General features: G+C 34.7%; 1 protein-coding gene across 1 annotated transcript in view; it reads left to right on the forward strand.

Moving 5' to 3' along the window:
• PAX5 (paired box 5) overlaps nt 1-26542 on the forward strand; it is a 328473-nt gene that overhangs the window by 219424 nt on the left and 82507 nt on the right. The gene's annotated exons all lie outside the window — the stretch shown is intronic.

Consider the following 26542-nt stretch of genomic DNA (forward strand, 5'->3'; position numbering starts at 1 on the left):
ATTGTGGCATGGTTGTTGGTGCCAGACGGGCTGGTCTGAGTATTTAAAAAACTTCTGATCTACTGGGATTATCACGCACAACCATCTCTAGAGTTTACAGAGAATGGTCCGAAAAAAGAGAAAATATCCAGTGAGCGGCAGGTGTGTGGACGAAAATGCCACAAAATTGGACAATAGAAGATTGGAAAAATGTTGCCTGGTCTGACGAGTCTCGATTTCAGCTGCGACATTCAGATGGTAGGGTCAGAATTTGGCATAAACAACATGAAAGCATGGATCCATCCTGCCTTGTATCAACGTTTCAGACTGGTGGTGGTGTAATGGTGTGGGGGATATTTTCTTGGCACACTTTGGGCCCCTAATTACCAATTGAGCATTGTTTAAATTCCACAGCCTACCTGAGTATTGTTGCTGATCATGTCCATCTCTTTATGACTACAGTGTACCCAGCTTCTGATGGCTACTTCCAGCAGGATAAATCACCATGTCACAAAGCTCAAATCATCTAAAACTGGTTTCTTGAACATGACAATGAGTTCACTGTACTCCAATGGCCTCCACAGTCACCAGATCTCAATAGAGCACCTTTGGGATGTGATGGAATGGGAGATACGGTTATGGACATGCAATCAACAAATCTGCATCAACTACGTGATGCTATTATGTCAATATGGACCAAAATGTCTGAGAAATGTTTCCAACACCTTGTCGAATCTATGCCATAAAGAATTAAGGCAGTTCTGAAGGCAAAAGGGGGTCCAACCCATTAATAGCAAGGTGTACTAATAAAGTGGCCAGTAAGTGTGTATATATATATATATATATATATATATATATATATATATATATATATATATATATATACTGTATATATATATATATATATATATATATATATATATATATATATATAATAAAATAGAATGCCAAACTACCACAAAAGGGAAGGAGGCAAGCTGCACAAAAGTTTGCGCTGCAGGACTCACTTTATGAAATGCCAAAGAAAAAAGACCCTATACAGCTGCTGTAATCTCAATGGGAGTAACCCCTAAACTAAACCTCACTGAGAGGTAAGAAGAGGGGGAACACAAACAAGGAGAGAGAGAGGGTAAGACAGTGCTGTGATCTAATAACTTCATGCAAAATGAATATAATTAATACAAAATTAGTTGTTTCATTACAAATACAAGTAGCAGTCTCTTATTAGGCTTTTGAAGGTGATAAGAACAATTGTATTAATGGTGTCCCACAATGGTGGCTGGTAGGTATAGCACTTACTATAAAGTACCCCAATCATATGAGGTAAGTTGCCGCATCTATCATGAAAGAGCCTCCGGTAATATCTTGTATCTGATTCCAAGTAGAAGATGTGTCCTTTCTTCTCCCCTTGGAGTATGGTGTATCAGCCTGGAGAGGGAATCCTTAGGAATTCCTCCGTGGGTTCAGTAGTTATGCAGTATGAAAAACACAACAAAGGTACATAGCGTAATACAGTTTTATTAAAGGAAGTATATAAAAAACACGCCAAATGACCACTCACATTTAAAACCCTCAAAAATATGAGGTATGAATAAGACACATAAACAAATATATATGTGTACACAAAGTAATCCTCAGGGTGCTTCCGGGTATTCAGGATACCAGTCAGTTGTTAATGAAGTCCCCAAGGAGAATATCCGAGATATTTTTAAAAAAGTATAAGTGTATATAACACTGGAGTAGTTAAAAAGTATAAAGAAGGTCCCAAGGAATAGTCCCTTACGCGTTTCAAAGGTTTGGTATCCTTCTTCTTCAAAGGGTTCCGGAACAGAGTGATAGCAAAAATGCTAAACATTTTCTGGTACTTTGTTCTAACACATTAGTTTGTATGTCCCTATAAAGAAAGTCTATAAGATTAAAATCTCTTATATCTCTTACATAAATGTATTCTGCTTTTAAGTATCAATAAAAATTATTATTTATTTGTAAAATACTGCAAGATTTTTCAGCACTGGGTACATGAGTAAAGGTATCATATGATAATGACAATCTTTTTAGCCCTAAACTACTTTTTTTTTTTTTATTTTACATTGAAATAATGTTAATAGTATTAGAAATGCATCTCAAGTTAAAAAAACAGAACCCCCTTAATTATTGTCCTTAAAGGGACAGTCTACACCAGAATTTTTATTGTTTTAGAAGATAGATAATCCCTTTATTACCCATTCCCCAGTTTTGCATAACCAACACAGTTATATTAATATACTTTTAACCTCTGTGATTATCTTGTATCTAAGCCTCTGCAAACTGCCCCTTTATTTCAATTCTTTTGACAGACTTGCAGTTTAGCCATTCAGTGCCTGCTCCCAGATAACGTCACGTGCACGAGCACAGTGTTATCTATATGAAAAACATGAACTAACACCCTCTAGTGGTGAAAACTGTTAAAATGCATTCTGAAAAGAGGTGGCGTTCAAGTTCTAAGAAATTAGCATATGACCCTTCTAGGTTAAGCTTTCAGCTAAGAATACCAAGAGAACAAAGCAAAATTGGTGATAAAAGTAAATTGGAAAATTGTTTAAAATTACATGCTCTATCTGAATCATGAAAGTTTATTTTGGCCTAGACTGTCCCTTTAACAAATCTGTTGCTGGATTGGACTATACTATCTATGGGATACATTTTCACCTTTTCATTTTTGCTGTTTTAACAAGTACATGTTAAAGTACATTTGCTTCTATGTATTGCTTTTGTCTACGAGTTTTAGAATTGCTGTAAGTCCCAATGGTAATATTAGCACAAGCAATTTATTATTTACATTTGAAGATTAGCTCTGTAATGATTTAAGTGTATACATTCAGCAATGTGTCGGTCTTATACAAGGAATCCTAACTCCTGTTCCATCTGTTTGCTTTTGCATTCCCTTGATTAAGGTAATTAATGAAACATTATAGCAGTAATGTGCTGTACTAAGCACAGGTACGATCAACTGCATACAAACACTTGTTAAATAAACTCTGCACGGTCTATTATTAGGGTAACAAAATGTAGATATATTCAGTAGGACGTAAAAGGACATCAGAAGCATGAAATCATTCTTCACAATAACATCTAAAGAGCAACGTGTGATGCACCTTTTTATAACAGGAGAAAAACTGACCTCCTAAAGGAATTCTTTATGTGACCTTTATAATTATTCCTCTTTTATCTTTCCTTGAGGTTTCTTTTTTTCTCCTTTTACTAAAACTCTAATGCTTTCTCTAGTGTATTAAGAGTGTGAGTGAAATTGATGACTAGAAAGTCTTTGGTCTTTATTATGATGAATGGCTTTCACTGCTAAAGCTTTTATTGTCTGTGATTTGAGAAGAAGAGGAAACTGATTTATCATGCCTGACTGTCATACAGTTTAATACAGTTATAAATCCTGACGTCACTGGCTGTTGGTCACAAGCAGGGAAACGCAGGTGGACACTTGACCTTCAACCCCTGTTTGCATAATCGGTATGCGCGGAAACACTGGTGCTTGATTGCTAATATTGCGTGTGTTGATTGAGCTGATTTATTGACTATATTGCTTTATAAGTGGCAAAAAATAAATTCTCTAAAACTCTGCATCAGGTCAGAATGGTCCTAGGCAGTTGTGTGTTCATTCTATAACTTTTGCTTAACTTCACTGTTTTTGTGATTTAAAAGATTTGAGAAAGTTAACATATAGATAGATATGATTGATAGATAGATAGATAGATAGATAGATAGATAGATAGACAGACAGATAGATAGATAATTGATAGATAGATTGATCAATAAATAGATTTTAGAGATGGATAGATAAATAGCTAGATAGATAGACAGACAGATAGATAATTGATAGATTGATCGATAAATAGATTAGATAAATAGATAGATAGATAGATAGATAGATAGATAGATAGATAGATAGATAGATAGATAGATAGATAGACAGATAGATGATTGATTGATAGATAGATTGATCTATAAATAGATGATAGATATAGATAGATATATAGATAGACAGACACAAACATAGGATTTTGTTTTAGCCTTGCTTTAGAATAAGTTTTTAACACTTGGATAGACAAAAGAAAAGTTTCTCAATATTTAAAACTCAAAGCATGTTTATATGGATTTACTTTAGCTGCTCTAAAATACACAAACAGTAACATTAATGTGTCAGAGACATCACTGCAGTTCAAAACCAGCTTGGGTTGATGTCTGAGATACAAAATGTAGTAGTTAACTGGTGTGACATAATGGGCAGATTAGTGGAGCTATGGGGACTTTGTGTTCAATGTAAATAGATATGTATATGCTTATATACAGTACATATATACATGTATATTTATGTGCTAATATATGTACAGTATGTACACATATAAATACATAAATATATACTGTATGTATATATTTACATACATATATATTTACCTTTGCTGCCCATCGCTGAGCGACTAACCCCCTTCGCTGTGTTAGGTTCTCTGTCCTGTTTCACAGCAAGAGAACAAGGCTCCATTCACATTGCGCCTAATTTATAATAACATCGCACAATTGCGTGTGCTGGTATTACGAGTGGATCGCAAATATCACGTTAACGTGATCGCAATTTTGCGATCCACTCGTAATGGGGCCCATTATTGGTTAGGTAGAGAGTTGTCATTTGAGTTATTGTTTCCAAAATACAATAGATTGCATGTAACTTTATTAAGTCTGCTCTTTGTTTATTACTGCATTATTAAGGCCATTAGCAATAATCTGGAACATGCAGAGATTCAGTCAAGTAGTTTTAGAACTTTTTTAGAATAAAAAGTAAAACATTTGTCATTATTTGTTGAAAAAAAAATAATACTATATACATAAAAATGTTGTTATATAATCATTAAAGGAACATAAAACCCAAATATTTTCTTTCATAATTCAGATAGAGCTTGTGATTTTAAACAACTTTCCAATTTCCTTTTATTATCTAATTTGTTCTGTTCTCTTGATATCCATTCTTGAAAGAGATACCTAGGTAGACTCAGAAGGGGTGGATTGGTGGCTACACATATATTCCTCTTGTTATTGACTTTCAGTTAGCTCCCAGTAGTGCAATGCTGCTTCTTCAACAAAGGATACCAAGAGAAGGAAGTAAATTAGATAATAGAAGTAAGTTGGAAAGTTGTTTAATATTGTATTCTCTGTCTGAATCAGGAAATCATTTTTTTGGATTTTATGTTCCTTTAACTATTTTGTTTTCTCTCTTTATTTTCTCTATTTATTAGAACAATAAGGCCTAGATTAAAAGTGGAGTATGAGTTGAAAGTAAAAAGCCTGTGGTGCACTAGACTAACTGTGTTAAAGGGACACTCAGGTTAAATACAATTTTCATGATTCAGATACAGCATGTAATTTTAAAAAACTTTCCAATTTACTTCCATTAAAAACAATGTGCACAGTCTTTTATATTTACACTTTTTGATTCACCAGTTCCTACTGAGCATGTGCAAGAATTCACAGACTATACGTATATGCATTTGTGATTGGCTGATTGCTATCACATGGTACAAGGGGAGTGGAAATATACATAACTTTGTAATTTGTTATAAAAAAATCTACTACTCATTTGAAGTTCAGACTAAGTGCTATTGCATTGTATTGTTATCTTGCATTTGTTTATTATGCAAATCTAATGTGTTGACTGGTCCTTTAAAGCTGGAGGAGCTTTAAGAAATACTTCAAATTACATGGTTCTTCACTTAATAGTAAATTATATTTTTATTGAAAAAATAATTATTATATATATATATATATATATATATATATATATATATATATATATATATATATATATATATATATATATGTAGATAGTATTCAAGAAAAAGTACCAGCGCTCAGTTGTTCTACAGACTAATAGGTCAACGTATTTATAAAGGTGGCAAGTGAATATTGTTAAATTACCACACTAGTTGAAGAAATATATATAGGTCTGGGATGTGTGTGTTCCCTGTAAGATCTTAATGTGCTCTTATTGAACTTATATGATTGAAGTATTAAGCTGCATGAATGTATACGATTCAGTGTACCCCTAACACTGTTGAAAAATTGTGTACAAGAGAAATATCGAAAAAATATTCAGCGCTATAAATACTCAGACTGTATACAAGTTTGAACGGTTTTACCAAAAAGAAATGGTATGCAATGAAATGAAATAAAATAAAATAAAATAAAATAAAATGTCTCTTGATTGAAGTAGACAAATTTCCTTAGTCTTATAGAAAAAGGGTTTTCAGATGATGGTTATGAACAAGTACGATGAATATTTATACGTTCAAGATGTATATTTATCAATTCAATTAAAAGGTAACAGTAATACTGGTACTAGAAGACCAGTGGTGTGCCCTTACCAGAGGGTACCTCAATCATATGAGGTAATGTCTGAGTGTCTGGTCGGTGTATCTCCGGTATGTCTTGGCAGTCTTCCCTGTGTTGGAGGATTTTCTTATCCTTTGTTTCTTTTATTTCATGCCAGGCTTGTGTATGGTACTTTCAACCTTAGAGTCTCCTGGTCCCTGTTATTGCTGACTTGGTATCTCTCCGCAGTATGGTAATGCGATATGGGTCTTGGCTCTCACCGTGTAGGATGAAATATGGCAAGGAAAGAAAAAGAGCACATAGCGTAATACTGTATAAAAAATATATATTTATTACATACAAGGCAGGTGTAAGAAATGCACTCACATTTATTACCCTCAATCCGTATGAGGTAAGCAATGGCGTGTAAGTATATATTTATACACCTTAGGCAGGTGTTGCTGAGGTAAGTGTCTGTGGGTAAATTAATTAGGTATGTCCTGGTAATAAAGTCACTTCACATAGTGTCCTCTGTGTCCCAAAACAGAAAGCTGTTAGGCTTCCCTGTTAGCAAAGGTTATGTCCGTGCAGGTGAAGGTTGAAATGCTGATATGTTAAAGCAGCCTAGGATGAGCTGCTGGTAGCCAGGATAAATACTATTAAATAATTCTACCTTATTTGCTGGGTCTGTAGTGTAAAGTTCGATAGGCCTATAGTCTTACTGACTGTATTGTGAGGCTGCTATCAGACTACTGTGTTTATGCAAATGCGGATATGTCAGGGCAGCGTAGAAAATGCTGCCAAAAGAAATGATAAAGTACTTAGAAGTGCCGCGGTTGGCGGTCAAAAAGGTATGTCTGCACAAGTTTGCAAAGTGTCTTATTAGCCGCAGTTTAAAAGGCTGATACTAGTTGCAGCCGCTAAGGTAAAAAAAGAGAGCTAAGCCACACTCTGTAAAGGTAAATCCTTACGCGTTTCGAAGCGTGGGGTTGCTTCTTCGTCAGAGGAGTTTGTGGCTTGCTAATCAAAGGTGCTGGCTTTTAAAGGTCCAAGAGTGGGCGTCTCTTTTACCTTTTGCGTAACGCATGTTTACGTTATGGCGGGTGCGGCTGCAATTTGACAGCTGAGTGTTGAGTATATGTTGCCTAGGTAACGGTGGTTTGCGAGTAAGTACTTGTAACCTGGGAGCTAAGGTATGTCCATTCTAGGCTGAATCGATATTGTTGTGCCATAGAAAAGGGATTAAGAATAGAGGGTGGAGAAAAACATTAAATGCCCTGTTTAATTACGTATGGCATTTGCTTATTCTTTTCTAATGAGTAATTTGAGTTTGTTTAGAAAAAATGCTAATTAGTTTCCACAAAAAATAGCTAAGTGGGATTATCAAGCTGGTTTCCCTGAGTGCTATTTTGGAATAAACGATAACTTTGTTAACGTGTCTGTTGGAAAATTTTCCAAAATTTTTTTGGTTTTTACTTGTTGATTTTTAAATTTTGTTTGTTTTTCCGTATATAGTGGAACCCGCTATGGGATATATAATGGACTTATTCAGGGATTTATTTGAAAGTCGCTTAAAAATCCCCTCTGGAAGTGTGTGTTGTGTTTAAAAAGGATCCGCTATATCAAATCTAGTGCTGAACAATGTCGGAATTTTTACTGTCAAAAGGAATCTGGAATGCAGTTACGAGGAGTGCTCCATCATATCTATATGACCAGATGAATACTTCTGAAAAAACTTTGTTGTGTTTAATTTAGAGAAAGGACTCTGAATGAACTATACTAATGTAGAATAATGGAGATTTAACTGTATAGTTTATCAAAGAAATGCTGCTAGGTCTATTTCCTCATTTAGACCTCTGGGGGTCATGGTACCCATGTAGTGTATCCAATAAGATTCTCTTTGTCTCAGTTTTTGGAATCTATCCCCTCCTCTCACTGGGGCTAGAACATGTTCAAGAATTGTACCCTTTAGGAGAGCGGGATTTTTTTGATGAAAATGCTTGAAATGTCTCGATAGGCTATGATCTTTATAGCCTTCTTCTATGTTTTTTAGGTGCTCCAGCAGACGTGTTTTGTATGTCCTCTTGGTGCGTCCGATGTATTGAAGTTTACACGGGCATTCTAGCAGATATACCACGAAATTGGTTTTGCAGTTGGTTAGTCTATTGATGTTACATTTTTTATGTGGGAACGTAAGGGACTGTACCAGTTTTGTTGGTTTTTTTGGGTCATAGGCATGTTCGCATCCCTTGCAGTTCAACCGATTGCATTTGAAGAACCCTTTGCTTTTTTCTGTTAGCCAATTTTCTCCAGACTTCTTCTTGATTTGACTGGGTGCCAGCATTTGTTTAAAATTTAGATTTTTTCTAAAAATTATTTTAGGTGCTGGGCCTATTGCGTTCTTTAATAGTTTGTCCTGCTGTAGTATTGGCCAAGTACTAAGTACTTTATCATTTCTTTTGGCAGCATTTTCTACGCTGCCCTGACATATCCGCATTTGCATAAACACAGTAGTCTGATAGCAGCCTCACAATACAGTCAGTAAGACTATAGGCCTATCGAACTTTACACTACAGACCCAGCAAATAAGGTAGAATTATTTAATAGTATTTATCCTGGCTACCAGCAGCTCATCCTAGGCTGCTTTAACATATCAGCATTTCAACCTTCACCTGCACGGACATAACCTTTGCTAACAGGGAAGCCTAACAGCTTTCTGTTTTGGGACACAGAGGACACTATGTGAAGTGACTTTATTACCAGGACATACCTAATTAATTTACCCACAGACACTTACCTCAGCAACACCTGCCTAAGGTGTATAAATATATACTTACACGCCATTGCTTACCTCATACGGATTGAGGGTAATAAATGTGAGTGCATTTCTTACACCTGCCTTGTATGTAATAAATATATATTTTTTATACAGTATTACGCTATGTGCTCTTTTTCTTTCCTTGCCATATTTCATCCTACACGGTGAGAGCCAAGACCCATATCGCATTACCATACTGCGGAGAGATACCAAGTCAGCAATAACAGGGACCAGGAGACTCTAAGGTTGAAAGTACCATACACAAGCCTGGCATGAAATAAAAGAAACAAAGGATAAGAAAATCCTCCAACACAGGGAAGACTGCCAAGACATACCGGAGATACACCGACCAGACACTCAGACATTACCTCATATGATTGAGGTACCCTCTGGTAAGGGCACACCACTGGTCTTCTAGTACCAGTATTACTGTTACCTTTTAATTGAATTGATAAATATACATCTTGAACGTATAAATATTCATCGTACTTGTTCATAACCATCATCTGAAAACCCTTTTTCTATAAGACTAAGGAAATTTGTCTACTTCAATCAAGAGACATTTTATTTTATTTTATTTTATTTTATTTCATTTCATTGCATACCATTTCTTTTTGGTAAAACCGTTCAAACTTGTATACAGTCTGAGTATTTATAGCGCTGAATATTTTTTCGATATTTCTCTTGTACACAATATATATATATGTGTGTATTTTTTTTTTCTATGTGAAGAACAAAATAAGTATTCAAGTATGCTAAGGTGTTTAAAAGTATGTGTATATGTGTTTGTGTGTATGTATAAATATATATACAGTATATATATATATATATATATACATGTACGTGTGTACATACATATGTACAAATATAAACATCTTTACACACATATATACGTTATATATATATATATATATTGTATATATATATATATATATATATATATATATATATATATATATATATATATATATATATATATATATATATATATATATATAATGTATAAATATACAGTATGTATGTGCCTTTTCCAATTAAATTTTTAATAATATTACTTTATTAATATTTTAATGTTTTACATGTATTGTAATGTAAAGTCATGCTAACGTTTAACTTTCATAGTTTACTATGAGCATTGTTTAGAGCATATGCGCTTTCCATTGAAAGAATAGGGCTCGCTAAACATTCTCTGGTTATTCAGTTTTACACTGGACTTGCAGGGTACGCACTAATCTTATCACAGTCCTGCAATATTGACAGTGCAAACTGGGCTATCAATGCGCTCCACTTGTAATCTAGGCCTAATTCAGCTTGTGGTTGGCATAAGTTTTAAGGTAGCCTTCTACGTAAGTTTAGATGAATCATAGTTTTCCGAGAGAGCATTTCATATATCAGTACTGTGGTGTGCACAAATATGCATTTCCTCTACGTTCCATATACTTTTAATCATCATTAATTTATTTTAATCAAAATATTTCAAATGTTCTCTCTTTCATATGAATGGTGTAAAATCTTTATAGTTTAATGTATCTTTAAGCATAAAATAAATATTATTCTTTTTGGAAATTTATGCTAGACCGGGAAGCAAATTTTTTAGCAGATTTAGAATTGGGAAAAAAAATATTTCCTGTAATTTCCTTGATAAAAGATGTATTCAGGGAAAGAAATATATAGTTTCTGCTTTGTCTAATAAATTGAAATATGCGGTTAACTAATTTTAATTGCAGAAGAAGCTAAATATATTTTTTTTATTACAAATTTTACCTTTACAATTACTTCAGTGGATCTGTCTTTCCTTTCTATGCACATGTATATGTAACAAATTTCAAAGACATGTCAGTCAGCACTTACAGAAAATGGACCAATAAACGCCTGTGTAATTCTATTATATGCTAGGTTAGTTCTGAACGAAGGAACAAAGTGAATATTTTACTTCAGTTTTACCCCACCAGCTTTGCATGCTCCATAGATTTTTTTGTAAGAAGGCAATTCTTATTCATTATTATCTTTCAAGCCTAGATTTTTTTTTTAAAGAAAGTATCAGGGTACCTTAATGCAACGAGGATTGGGAAATAAATTCGCACAGTAATTGAGCTAGACAAAAAATTTAAATTATCCACTATATTTCCCACTTTTAGTATTTTATTTTATTTGAAATTTATAAGCTATTTGTTTTGCTATGCTGAATATATTAACCATTTATTATTTTAAGTAATTGAAAGGTTTCTTACAAGCTGGTTATTAATTACTTGATTATTAAAAACAGTGGCAAGCAAGTTGAATAGATAAATACAGAAAGCAGAATGTATTAACTGTCTCTATAGTCAGATAATTATATTTATTTTAGATGTTAAAGGACCAGTAAATACAGTAGATTTGCATAATCAACAAACGCATAATAAAAGCCAATGCAATAGTAGTATTTATGTCTATTTCCACTCCTGTATCATGTGACAGACATCAGCCAATAACAAATGCATATACATATATTCTGTGAATTTTTTGCACATGCTCAGTTGGATCTGGTGACTCAAAAATGTGAAATATAAAAAGACTGTGCACATTTTGTTAATGGGAGTAAATTGGAAAGTTGTTTAAAATTGCATGCTCTATCTGAATCATGAAAGTTTAATTTTAACATGAGTGTCTCCCTTTAAATGTGTTTAAATCTGAAAAAAGGCAGTCATTTTACACTTCACCACAAGGGGGGCAAAAGCCTGGCACGGAAATTTTACTGTTTTGATTCCAATAAACCATCATATTTGAAATGTTGTGCAGCTCAAATACTACACATTTTTCCACTGACATAACTGTGCTTGGAACAATTTATTTTTTGTCCCCCCCACATCCGGAAACATTTCTGTGGATTAATTGTGAAAAGTCATTAATTGAGATTTTAAACTCACCAACAAGATATTCAGATAGAACAAACACTTTTAAGAAAGATTTCAATTTACGTATATTGTCAAATTTGTTTTGTTCTCATGGTATTCTTTATTGAAAAGAATATCTAGATAGATGGTGTGCTCGTATCTTGAGCACTATATGTCAGCAGTTTTGCAAGCACTGCTGCCATCTAGTGCTCAAATGAATTCTTGAAATATTGTTCTACAGACATGTGCACACTACCTATCTAAATATTCTCTTCAACAAAGAACACTATGACAAAGAAGCACATTTGTTAATCAAAGAAAATTGGAAACTTTCTTAAAATAGCATGTTGTATCTGATTCCTGAAAAAGAAATGTTTTTATATCCCTTTTAACAAAAAAGTATTTTCAAATGCATACATCCCAAGATATAAGGTGGGTTTCAAAGACAGCAGCGCTTAGTTATGAAGGGCAACAATTGGATTGGATTTTAACTAAGAAGTAATAGGACTTGATTCATTTTCCCATTTAAGAGGATGGATGCGTCATGAAACCTTAATCAAAACTGTGGCTGCGGGCTGCTTGAATGATCAATGCTGCAGACTTTGCAAGAATCATAACATGCTTGCTAGCCTAAGCATTTCCTACTTTAAAGGGACATAATCCCCCAAAAAATATGTCATGCAAATTTAACAACTTTCAAATGTACTTATATATTTGTCTTTGTTTTCCTGTTATCCTTTGTTGAAAATCAGAAAGGTAAGTTCAGGAACGTGCACTCGTCTGCAGTACTATATGGCAACAGGTTTGCAACAATGTTATACATTAGCAAAAGCCCTAGCTGGCAGCACTATTTCATGCCATGTAGCGCTTCAGAAATGTGCACGCTACCTATCCAGATATCTCTTCAATAAAGAATAACATGAGAACAAAGCAAATTTGTTAACAGATGTAAATTGGAATCTTTTTTTAAAATTGTATTCTCTGTCTGAATAATAAAAGATAAAATTTGGGTTTTATGTCCCTTTAAATTAGGCTGCTAGTGTGCTATCATCACTGCAAACTATGCAGCAGTCATCTGCCAATGAGTATATCAAGGGACACACAGAAAGGGAAGCGTGACTGAGATCCGATTTTGGGACAGTCCCGCAAAACGTGTGACAGTTTGAACCACTGCAAATGACTAGTTCAATCAGTAACCAGATATGACCAGCTTTCTCTTGAATTTTCAGTTCTCTTAATGTCAATTTGCAAGACAGCTGTAAATCTGGAACTGATCACGTTAGTAAATCACTTTCTATTTTAATATTAGCTTATAAACCATTATGATTACATTGAACATAATGCTTTATAACTTTTAAAGCATAATTTGAGAATTATTATTTATTTATTTATTTTAGTTAAGGGGATTGTATGTCTTTAAATGGTATACATGTGCATGGGCGTTTTAATGATCTGGGATATTATATAATTGGCTTGCTTATGGGGTTAAGACAATATTTTAGTTTGTTTTATTAATCCAGCATGTCTATGTTTAGGGCAGCCTCCCTCAAAAGGAACTTTTACAACTGCATGTTCTATTTGAATAATGAAAGTTTAATTATGACTTTGGTGACCCTTTAAACCTGCTGCAGAGTATTAAATGTATGGGTTTTGCTAATTAATATTATCATCTATTGTTCACAAGGACATGTTCATTTAAATGGTCTGACCCCATAGAAAGAGCATGTTATCCCTCTGTATATAGGCAAAGCCTCAAAGTTAGCTTTTTAAATACTAATTATTGCTGGATGATCGATGAGCAAAACCAGCTATTTCAGATAAAAAAATCTCAATATCCTACCCCCACTGGGATGTTAATTTCTATTGCTGCTCATGTTTACATAGCTTTTCTACAGAGAATACGATATTCATATTTTCAATGTAGGTTGCAGTTTCAACAGGCTAAAACAGCTATTTTGCACGACAAAATAAAGTTAAAGAAGCTTTTGCAAACACTTATTAGTGTCCAGCAGGTAAAATGGATCAATAGAAACACATTAAAGAGGAAGGCATTTTACAGTACAATGCCCCTTTAAAAAGCAATATGTACACAGAAAACATGGCTCATGAATCTTAGTTTAGGTTTAGTAGAACTCGCTCATCTACACATAATCGCAGGTGACTTTATTTCACGGCATGCTGTGTTCCTCTTATTAAAAGTATCGCTGTGTTATTGAAATACAACAACAATAGAGGTGACTGTATTGGCTCTTCTTGTGTTAAGAACACTGATCAAGCCACATGAGATCTCATTTCAAGCATAATGTGCATCGAAGGACAAAATTAGATTGAGAAGTAAATGGAGCCTAAAATCTCCAAAGCTTTATCTGTCAAAGAGCTGCTGCACTGCAAAGTTTAAATTCCAGTTCTTTTGTCATTGAATCTTACAGTAGCTGCTGTAGTTTTCAGAAATGATCAAATACTACCTCCGAGCCTTCCTGTCACACATGAAATTGGATTTACTATTGTAAATTGGGAATCTATTTTATTTGATCTTTCATATTGTAGGTGATACAAACTTATACTGAGCTGAAGAGGATGTGGTATGAAACAAAATTGTATCTCGTTGAATGTTACCCATGATGTTCTATCTATTAAAAAAAAACCAGACTACATTATGGGCTTAATGAACAAAGCAACGGATGCCATTTTGAGCCTTCTCCTTCTTACCCTCTCTTTCACCTCTGAGGTTCATTCGTTCAGGATAATTGACAAGCCCTGAGCTGTTGTGAGAGCAGGGAATGGCTTTGCACAAGGAAGTCCTTGTGTATGGGGCCCTAAGGCTTACCACTTTCAGGAAGAATAATTAAAGGGATATGAAACCCTGTTTTTCATGATTCAGATACAGCATGCAACTTTAAACTTTCTAAGGAGGATCCCTGCACTGCAAAAAAAATATTAATAATAAAATAAATAATAAATAAAATAAAACCTAAACAGCATACTGGCAGTCTGTCTGCCAGTACCTAAGATTGTGGGGATGAGTGTGGGTGGGGTGGGGAGCTGTTTGGGAGGGATCAGGGGGTGGGAGATGCAAGGTGGGAGGGTAATCTCTATACTACAGTTAAATTAACCTTACAAGCTACCTGATGATTCCCTTCACTGCCAGTTATAATAGAAGTGTGGTGTGCAGCTGCAATTAGCGGCCTTCTAATAACCAAAAAGCAATGGAAAAGCAATGAATGTCTGCTATTTCTGAACAAAGGGAACCCCAGAGAAGTTTTTACAATCATTTTTGTCATGATTGCACAAGCGGTATGTAAATAATTTCAGTGAGAAACCCAAAGTTTGTGAAAAGTTAGCGATTTTTTTTATATGATCGCATTTGGCAGTGAAATGGGGAAAAATACCAAAAATGGGCCTAGATCAATACCTTGGATTGTCTACTTTAAAAATTAAATATATATATATATATATATATATATATATATATATATATATATATAATATGAGAATAGATACAGGTCTTAACTAATATACACTAAATACTATATATGATAATTCAATAATATATAGACAAAGGGAAGTATATACAACACCACTGACCCAGTTCATATATTTAAAGCTGTTGGATAGTCCACAGGTGTTATGTTTCTCAATGTCCCTGGGACAAATTCCACTGCGCCCCAATTCTCTGCAGCTTAGTCCACTATAAAGATTACCCTCAAGATGAGGATCCTCCAAAATAATTCTAAAAAAAGGGAGAAGATGGACAAGCGCACAAGAGGATGCTCCTGGTATAGTATGACGTGACTCAGTATCAAATACAAAGTAATAGAAAAAAAATGCACACTTGTGCAATATTCATATTTAATACAGGTTTTAACTATGTATTTACTGTAAAGGGCTCCAACGCACTTAATACGAATGGTAAGCCCAATAAGCGCAAATCCTGGCGATAATCCCCTTATCACTCAGATCTAGCCCTTAATGTTTTAGGCATATATAGAAAGTATGTAATAGGAAAAACGTAAAAATCTTCTGAACATGAGCAAATGTTATGGTAATAGAAATAGACATAATTATAGCACTCAGCAAACTGCATGATTAAAAGGTTGATTTATCATTTTCAGCAGGGAGATATTGAATGTGTTTTTTTTCTGGGTTATTATCACACAGCAACTTTTATGAAGTAATCTTCCATGTTTCAAAATTTCAAATTGCTCTGATTTCCCATTATTGGATTAGGGACAGGAACAGCATCTATAAAGGCAGCGTCTTTCCATGAGTGAACAAAATTCACAACATTATTAAAAATGTTCTTGTCTGGACAAATAGGAGAATCAGTCTACTGGGTTTGGCATAGACTTGACTTTGGTGGGTTAATGCTAAACTAAAATAATGGAGTAAACACCATGTACTGGCCAATTGAGTCAAATGATTTCCAAACTTTATCAGTACAAAAATAATAACAAACACTCAGAAGACTTGATCATTTCTTTTTTTTTCCCCTCAGACTACCTACCAAATAATGCATAATTGTAGCCTAAATGAATTAAAAGTATCTTAATAAATTAACCCTGCATTAAATTGTGCATATAACATTAAATTCCTAAGCGTACTGTCCATTTAATTTATATACAACTTATTATATGGACCATAATATAAATGAGTAAAAAATATATTAGTTTTTGTTCAGTTGTATTACATAAAGCATAAAAAAATAACCATTATTCTAAGTTTACTGCTATCTCTTAGAGAAATTATTACATTTTTAAAAAAGTAACCTTTGAAAAAAAGCACCTGTTCTTCTACATTGAGAATGGAAGCTGATATCTATTTACAGTGTTATTGCTGTAAAAATCAAAGTTAGATATTGTCTCACTACGCGCGCACTGCAGGTGCTACTGACTGCACATTAACTGATTGCAATCTAACAACATGGGCATTTAAATTTTATGTGATCTGCTTGGCTTATTTTACTGCATATTGAGAAAAAAAATACATTGAGAGTTCAGATCACTCAGCAGCAATACATTAGACCTTCCTTTACACAAGCTCCATTTGTATGTGTTTGTCTTTACATAGAAAAAAATGTACCTTTGTATGAGTCGGGTAACAATATTTTAGTTCACTTATGGTAATTTACATATTATGGTTTATATACAAGAAAATAGCATTTCTGGTATTCAATATAGATGCTTTGTTTTTTGTTTTTTGTTTAAAAATCTGAGAATCCCCATTTGAAACATTTTCCTGGCCACTAATTTCATGCAACTCCTTAAACATGTTGGATAATTGTGTTATGCTTATCAATATTTAATTTAAGACCTGCTCTGCCTGACCCAAATGCCCTCTGTGAATGCTATGCCTCGTTACAGATTTCATGCCCACACCTGTGGCATTACCTGCTACACTTAAAAAAGGGTTCAGAGATCTCATCCCCAAATGCTAAAAGAGAATATACAAGCTAATAAAATGATTACAAATTGTAGGTAACTTTGTGATGTATTTGTATAATTATAAAATGTGTGGAAACAAATTGTAGAAAGTAACCTGAAGCAGTTATTTTCTTTATGTATCCAGAAATATTACAACCTAAGATTCCCATGGTGCACAGGGAGCATTGTAAATACCATACTTCATAGTTCCAGGCAGTCATTACAGGAAATACAACCAGTGCCTTTATGTCAAGATAATATTTAGATGTAGGAAGCTGGCATCGGCCTGCAAATTATCCCAGCAGTCAGGGACTATTGGGTTAATTTGTTCTGAAGATATATTGCCTGGTTAATTAAAGTTATGTATATATTATTAGAAAATAATATATATAACAGTAAAATGATTGTCAGAGAAAGAAGCAAAAATATAGAATATTGTAGAAATTAAACAGTAATTCTGATTTAGTATTTGTAAGGATACTATAAAACTACATTAAACAAAACCCTACTGAAAATAATAATAATCATCTCTCATTTTATATTTCTTGTTTACCAACATCTTCACTATATGAAATGATTGTCTTATTAATACATTACGGCTAGATTACGAGTTTTGCGGTAAGAGCTGCTCGGTACTAACTTGCAAGTTATTGTCACCGTTCACTTACCTACAGCGCTGGTATTACAGGTTTTCAAAAACCCGGCGTTAGCAGGCAATATTGCAACGTAAAGCAAAATTGAGCTCCATACCGCAATCCAATACCAGCATTGCGGTGAGCTGCGGTGAGCTGGTTTTACATGCTTGTGCACGATTTCCCCATAGACATCAATGGGGAGAGCCGGCTAAGAAAAGCCTAACACCTGCAATAAAGGAGCGTAAAGCTCCCTAACGCAGCCCCATTGATTCCTATGGGGAAGCAAAATTTATGTTTACACCTAACACCCTAACATAAACCCCGAGTCTAAACACCCCTAATCTGCCGCCCCCGATATCGCCAACACCTACATTACACTTATTAACCCCTAATCTGCCGCCCCTGACAACGCGGCCACCTACATTACACTTATTAACCTCTAATCTGCAAGCCCCCGCCACCGCCACCATCTACCTAAATTTATTACCCCTAATCTGCCGCCCCTAACATCTTGGATGACATCCCTTAAAGGAACCTTCATTCTGAAAGAGCCGTCGATTGAAGAGGATGCTCTGCGCCGGATGTCTTGAAGATGGAGCTGCTCCGTGTCGGAAGGATGAAGATAGAAGATGCCGTCTGGATGAAGACTTCTGCCCGTCTGGAGGACCACTTCTTGCCGCTTGGATGAAGACTTCTCCCGGCTTCATTAAGGACTTCTTGCCGCTTGGAGGAAGACTTCTCCCGGATTCATTAAGGACTTCTTGCCGCTTGGATGAAGACTTTTCCCGGATTCATTGAGGATGGATGTCGGGTCTTCAAAAACTGTAAGTGGATCTTCAGGGGTTAGTGTTAAGTTTTTTTTAAGGGTTTATTGGGTGGGTTTTATTTTTAGCTTAGGGTTTGGGCGGAAAAAAGAGCTAAATGCCCTTTAAGGCCAATGCCCATCCAAATGCTCTTTTCAGGGCAATGGGGAGCTTAGATTTTTTTAGTTAGGATTTTATTTGGGGGGTTTTGTTGTGTGGGTGGTGGGTTTTACTGTTGGGGGGTGTTTGTATTTTTTTTTTACAGGTAAAAGAGCTGATTTCTTTCCACAAAGGCCCTTTTAAGGGCTTTTGGCAGTTTAGTTTAGGCTAGGGTTTTTTTTTAATTTTGGGGGGGCTTTTTTATTTTGATAGGGCTATTAAATTAGGTGTAATTAGTTTAAATATTTGATCATTTCTTTTTTATTTTGTGTAATTTAGTGTTTGTTAGTTTTTGTAATTTAGTTAATTGTATTTAATTAATGTAATTTATTTAATTGTAGTGTAAGGTTAGGTCTTAGTGTAACTCAGGTTAGGTTTTATTTTACAGGTAAATTTGTAGTTATTTTAGCTAGGTAGTTAATAAATAGTTAATAACTATTTACTAACCAGTCTACCTAGTTAAAATAAATACAAACTTATCTGTGAAATAAAAATAAAACCTAAGCTAGATACAATGTAACTATTAGTTATATTGTAGCTAACTTAGGGTTTATTTTACAGGTAAGTATTTAGTTTTAAATAGGAATTATTTAGTTATTAATAGTAGGTTTTATTTAGATTTATTACATTAAAGTTAGTGGGGGTTAGGGTTAGACTTAGGGTTAGGGGTTAATAAATTTAGTATAGTGGTGGCGACGTTGGGGGCGGACGATTAGGGGTTAATAAATGTAGGCAGGTGGCGGCGATGTTAGGGGCGGCAGATTAGGGGTTAATAAGTATAATGTAGGTGGCGGCAGTGGCGGCAGATTAGGGGTTAATAACTGTAATGTAGGTGACGGTCACATTGGGGGCGGCAGATTAGGGGTTAATAAGTATAATGTAGGTGGCGGCAGATTAGAGGTTAATAATATTTAACTAGTGTTTGCGATGCGGGAGTGCGGCGGTTTAGGGGTTAATATGTTTATTATAGTGGCGGTGATGTCCGGAGCGGCAGATTAGGGGTTAATAATTTTATTTTAGTGTTTGCGATGCGGGAGGGCCTCGGTTTAGGGGTTAATAGGTAGTTTATGGGTTTTAGTGTACTCAGGTTAGGTTTTATTTTACAGGTAAATTTGTAGTTATTTTAGCTAGGTAGTTAATAAATAGTTAATAACTATTTACTAACTAGTCTACCTAGTTATAATAAATACAAACTTATCTGTGAAATAAAAATAAAACCTAAGCTAGATACAATGAAACTATTAGTTATATTGTAGCTAGCTTAGGGTTTATTTTACAGGTAAGTATTTAGTTTTAAATAGGAATTATTTAGTTATTAATAGTAGGTTTTATTTAGATTTATTACATTAAAGTTAGTGGGGGTTAGGGTTAGGGTTAGACTTAGGGTTAGGGGTTAATAACGTTAGTATAGTGGTGGCGACGTTGGGGGTGGACGATTAGGGGTTAATAAATGTAGGTAGGTGGCGGCGATGTTAGGGGCGGCAGATTAGGGGTTAATAAGTATAATGTAGGTGGCGGCAGTGGCGGCAGATTAGGGGTTAATAACTGTAATGTAGGTGACGGTCACATTGGGGGCGGCAGAATAGGGGTTAATAAGTATAATGTAGGTGGCGGCAGATTAGGGGTTAATAATATTTAACTAGTGTTTGTGATGCGGGAGTGCGGCGGTTTAGGGGTTAATATGTTTATTATAGTGGCGGTGATGTCCGGAGCGGCAGATTAGGGGTTAATAATTTTATTTTAGTGTTTGCGATGCGGGAGGGCCTCGGTTTAGGGGTTAATAGGTAGTTTATGGGTTTTAGTGTACTTTTTAGCACTTTAGTTATGAGTTTTATGGCACGGCTTTGTAGCGTAAAACTCATAACTACTGACTTTCAGTTTACGGTATGAATCTTGTAGTTTTAGGCTGTACTGCTCACTTTTTGGCCGGACAGGCAAACTCGTAATATCGGCGCAAAGGAACTCCCATTGAAAAAGGACTTTTTAAAAGCTGCGGTGGTTATGTTGCGTTACGGCCAAAAAAGTGTGCGGTGCCCCTAACCCTGCAAAATTCGTAATACCAGCGGTCGTGAAAACGAGCCTTAACGCCGCTTTTTCACTCATACCGCAAAACTCGTAATCTAGCCGTTAGTTAGGGGTTGCTATTTATTTTTGTATCTGTGTTGTCTGTGATTGTGTTTTGTAATTGTTATAATTTTCTAATGCAATAAACAATTGTTATAGGTTGAAGTATTAATTTTTATTAAAAGAATGATATAATAATAATAATAATAATAATAATAATAATAATAATAATAATAATAATAATAAAATAAATAAATAAATAAATATTGAGTATTCACTCAGTGCTATACCTTGTATATTATTTATTACGTATGTGAAGGTATCTTGTGAGCAATATTTCTTGGTATAGCTCATTAAAAAACATAAAAAGGGATCACAGCTAACTCGGTTTAATTTGTTTTTCCTTTTTTATCTATAGTTTTTATAAAGCCTTTTGAAAAGTGCTGTTTGAACATTTTGATGGGGTATTTTTATTAATGGATAGTGGTAACGTACAGTTAAAGGGATACTAAACCCAATTTTTTTTTTAATGATTCAGATAGAATATGCGTTCTAATTTACTCCTATTATGAAAAAATGTTTAGTTCTCTTGCTATCTTTATTTGAAAGCAGGAATATAAAGCTTAGGAACCGGACCATTTTTTGTTCAGCACCTGGGTAGCGCTTGCTGATTGGTGGCTAAATGTAGCCACCAATAAGCAAGTGCTATCCAGGGTACTATACCTAAAATGCTGGACCTAAAATATACATTCTTCCTGCTAATGTAGCAATGTTAAACAAGCAACCCATAAAGGGAGCTTTAGAGTGCAATTGCTTCAGTCACTCTAGGGTAAAACTCTATGGTAAGCTAGTGCTGTATAGAAGTAATGTTTAATAAACATTTTTTCTTGATCTCTTTGTGTAGGACTTTAAACTGTTTGTGAGAATTAATAAATTATATCAGATCTGTGGGTAGCAACCACTGCCACTCAGGACTACTTACTGTAGCTTTCTTCATCAGGTTACTAGTATATAATTGCTGCACAAACTGTTGTCAAACAATGCTCAAGACATGGGCACAAACCTGAGGCATACTTCAGTTTACCCTCATGGAAGGAAGCCAAGATTCAGCTCAATTATATGCTGTATCTAAGTCATGGCAGCTTGATTTTGTCCATCTATGTCTATTTAAGCTAGAGTATATAGTCTCTTTCTTCATATATATGGACAAAATGTTTTAGAGTTAGAACTTTTTATTTTCAGAAAAATTAGCATTTCTATGTTTAGGTTAACAAGCCTAACTTCAGGCATTCTGTAATTTCTACTTACTAAGAACAATTAAGGAATCTTATATTCTTCCCAAAAGGGCTATTTGCATTTTCCTTTGACAGTGGTATAACAGAAAACTCTAACTTGAGCTTTAAATTAATTTTAATGATGTTTATGTGGCAATTAATGCTTAGCCTTGTGGTTAATTTCATCTGTTATAAAAATCATGCTATTTTCTATATAAAACCATGTGTATTGCTCTTAAAAAAAACTACAGACCCCAGTGACAACCTCAAATGTGACAACCATGTGTAGCAAAAATATCCACTTAATTAAAGAAAATGTTCTAATATAGTAGAGATTTGTATTATTGCTCTGTTATTTGCATATGGTTACTCCTGCAAAGTTGTTAAACACATAGTTAAAATCTGCTCAAGAGAAGAGATGCACATAGGTGGTGATTAATGGCTACACACATACACATATTGTCAATGACTCGTGATCAGCTAGCCTGCGGTAGTGCATTGCTGCTCTGAAGCTGACTTTGCAGGGGATAAGCACCGTTATATGCAAGCAATATTGCAAAAATAAAATGTGCTTACATTTAAGAGCATTTCTTTTTGCACTTTTTGTCCCTTTAATGATGAAATTAGTTTTTTTTTAAAGATAGCATTGTTATTTTTTTCTGTACCTGTATTCACAAGCATATATCTAAAGGAAACCTTAGAATAATATGTAATGCAAAACAAAAACATGTTTAAAAGACCACTTAAAAAAGTAGAAAAGCATAATCAATAAATGCATAATAAAAAGACAATTCAAAAGCACTTAGTTTGAATCTCACGAGTAATATATTTTTTATAACATGTGACAGCCATCAGCCAATCAAAATGCATATATGTAAATTCTGTGAATCTCGCACATGCTCAGTAGGAGCAAGTGCGTATATAAAAATACTGTGCATATTTAGATAATGGATGTGAACTGGAAAGTTGTTTAAAAGTGTGTGCTCTATCTGAATCATGAAAGTTTAATTTTAAGTAACTACAAAACACATTGGGGTTGATTGTGTTCTTTTGTTTCATAATTTTTGGCAAGTTCACGGCTGCATATGAGCACTTTTGGGCATTGACATCATCTCAAGCAGACTATTTAATTGTTTATCAGCAACATCTTTTTATAGTGTTATAAAGATAAATGGCCCTATACTTAACATGTACCGGTCTTGTTTTTCTGATCACAATCTAAATTTGTAATATGTAACACATTTACAGTGACAATGTTCACTTATCGAATTCCACTGCTAAAATACTTGATAAACACCAACAACACTTTTTTATTTAATGAATACTTCAAAAGTTTTTAAATGGAACACTTACTTTGTGCATGACCAAAACACAATTAAATATCCCCCTCATATTGTATGGGATTCAAAAATAACATCACCAACCAGATACAAACGTTACTGGCTTAATCAATTAAAGTTCAAAAAATGAAAAATAAGCACTTTTATACTGGTTAAAATTAGTAAAACTGATAACTCGAGAAACACACATGCCCATTATACAGCTAGTGCCCCAGTATAAATCTATTACAAAGACATACATACATCTCTATGAAAGCAGATTAATTGCACATACGTCACCTATTAGCATCAGTACACACAATTAAAAGGAATTAATCAACAAACAGGTCTTTCAAACTGTGATTTCATTACTAAACCCACAAAATTGCCATTTTAGTATTCGGTTTTGGATTAGGTAACTGGGAGATTAGTGGTGTCTACAGGCTGGAGGCACTTGCTTTAAGCAAAACAGTGATTTTGTGGGTGGGGGCCGTGACAAGGGAGAGGTCAGGTGGTTCATGGGCAGTGTTTGGTGGCCAGTTTTAGGTGGAGCCTGATTAAACTGGTGGTGAAGGATGATCATAGTTGGGGGGGGGCATCATACTAGGGAGGCAAGTGCCTCTATGCCCTCTTGGTGATGCCATTGTGGGAGGTTAACAAAGTAGATAAAGAATTTATGCTGTTTTTGGGAGGTAAGAATTTTGAGCTTCAATAATATTAATTGCATAAGCATTCTGGGATTGTTATCACTGGAAAAACACATTGACAAAACAGGTATTGTTAAGAAATCATTCGATGAAAAAAAGTGCAAAACACAGGCACAGGTATCTTATGGTGTTTTTTTTAATTATATATAAAAAAGAGCAGCAGTACACTTAATTATGACATCATTTTAGAACAAAAGGATAATATGCTAAAACATTAACAAATAATTCAGAATTTGTATGTGCTATGTACAATCTTATTTTATTTTAAAGAATTTGGCCAATTATGAAATTATTTTTATGTAGAAATTCAACTAATTTTAGATTTGCTATGAATATTTATATTTGACATCAACACATATTAACAAGAATATATATATATATATATATATATATATATATATATATATATATATATATATATATATATATATATATATATATATATATGTATATATAGATAACATTGAGCTCATGCAGTGAGCACTGATTGGCTAAAATGCAAGTCTGTCAAAATAACTGAAATAAGGGGGCAGTCTGCAGAGGCTTAGATACAAGATAATAACAGAGGTAAAAAGTGTATTTCTATAACAGTGTTGGTTATGCAAATCTGGAGAATGGGTAATAAATAGTGATGTTGCGAACCTAAAAATTTGGGTTCGCGAACAGAGAACGCGAACTGCCGCAAATGTTCGCGAACCAGCAAACCTGGGAACCGGGCGAACCGCCATAGACTTCAATAGGCAGACGAATTTTAAAACCCACAGGGACTCTTTCTGGCCACAATAGTGATGGAAAAGTTGTTTCAAGGGGACTAACACCTGGACTGTGGCATGCCGGAGAGGGATCCATGGCAAAACTCCCATGGAAAATTACATAGTTGATGCAGAGTCTGGTTTTAATCCATAAAGGGCATAAATCACCTAACATTCCTAAATTGTTTGGAATAACGTGCTTTAAAACATCAGGTATGATGTTGTATCGATCAGGTAGTGTAAGGGTTATGCCCGTTTCACAGTGCACAGTGTAGGGGATATACCTGCCCTGCGTTGCAGACCAGGTATCAGTGGTCAGATGGACCCTTGCCCCAACACTGTGTGCCAGACATGCCATTATAGCAGACTTATATGGCGTTGGTGTTGCTTTTTGGTAATTAGAAGGCTGCTAAATGCCACTGCGCACCACACGTGTTTTATGCCCAGCAGTGAAGGGGTTAATTAGGGAGCATGTAGGCAGCTTGTAGAGTTAATTTTAGCTTAAGTGTAGTGTAGTAGACAACCCAAAGTATTGATCTAGGCCCATTTTGGTATATTTAATGCCACTATTTCACCTCCAAATGTGATCAAATAAAAAAAAATTGTTCACTTTTTCACAAACTTTAGGTTTCTCACAGAAATTATTTACAAACAACTTATGCAATTATGGCATAAATGGTTGTAAATGCTTCTCTGGGATCCCCTTTGTTCAGAAATAGCAGACTTATATGGCTTTGGCGTTGCTTTTTGGTAATTAGAAGGCTGCTAAATGCCACTGCGCACCACACATGTTTTATGCCCAGCAGTGAAGGGGTTAATTAGGGAGCATGTAGGCAGCTTGTAGAGTTAATTTTAGCTTAAGTGTAGTGTAGTAGACAACCCAAAGTATTTATCTAGGCCCATTTTGGTATATTTCATGCCACCATTTCACCGCCAAATGCGATCAAATTTAAAAAAAAATAATTTTTTTTTGCAATTTTAGGTTTCTCACTGAAATTATTTACAAACAGCTTGGGCAATTATGGCACAAATGGTTGTAAATGCTTCTCTGGGATCCCCTTTGTTCAGAAATAGCAGACATATATGACTTTGGAGTTGCTTTCTGGTAATTAGAAGGCTGCTAAATGCTGCTGCGCATCACACGTGTATTATGGCTAGCAGTGAAGGGGTTAATTAGGTAGTTTGTAGGGAGCTTGCAGGGTTAATTTTAGCTTTAGTGTAGAGATCAGCCTCCCTCCTGACACATCAGACCCCCTGATCCCTCCCAAACAGCTCCCTTCCCTCCCCCACCCCACAATTGTCCCCGCCATCTTAAGTACTGGCAGAAAGTCTGCCAGTACTAAAATAAAAGGTTTTTACAGTTTTTTTAGCATATTTACATATGCTGT

This window comes from Bombina bombina, chromosome 2 (genome assembly GCF_027579735.1).
Source record: "Bombina bombina isolate aBomBom1 chromosome 2, aBomBom1.pri, whole genome shotgun sequence".
Taxonomy (NCBI): domain Eukaryota; kingdom Metazoa; phylum Chordata; class Amphibia; order Anura; family Bombinatoridae; genus Bombina; species Bombina bombina.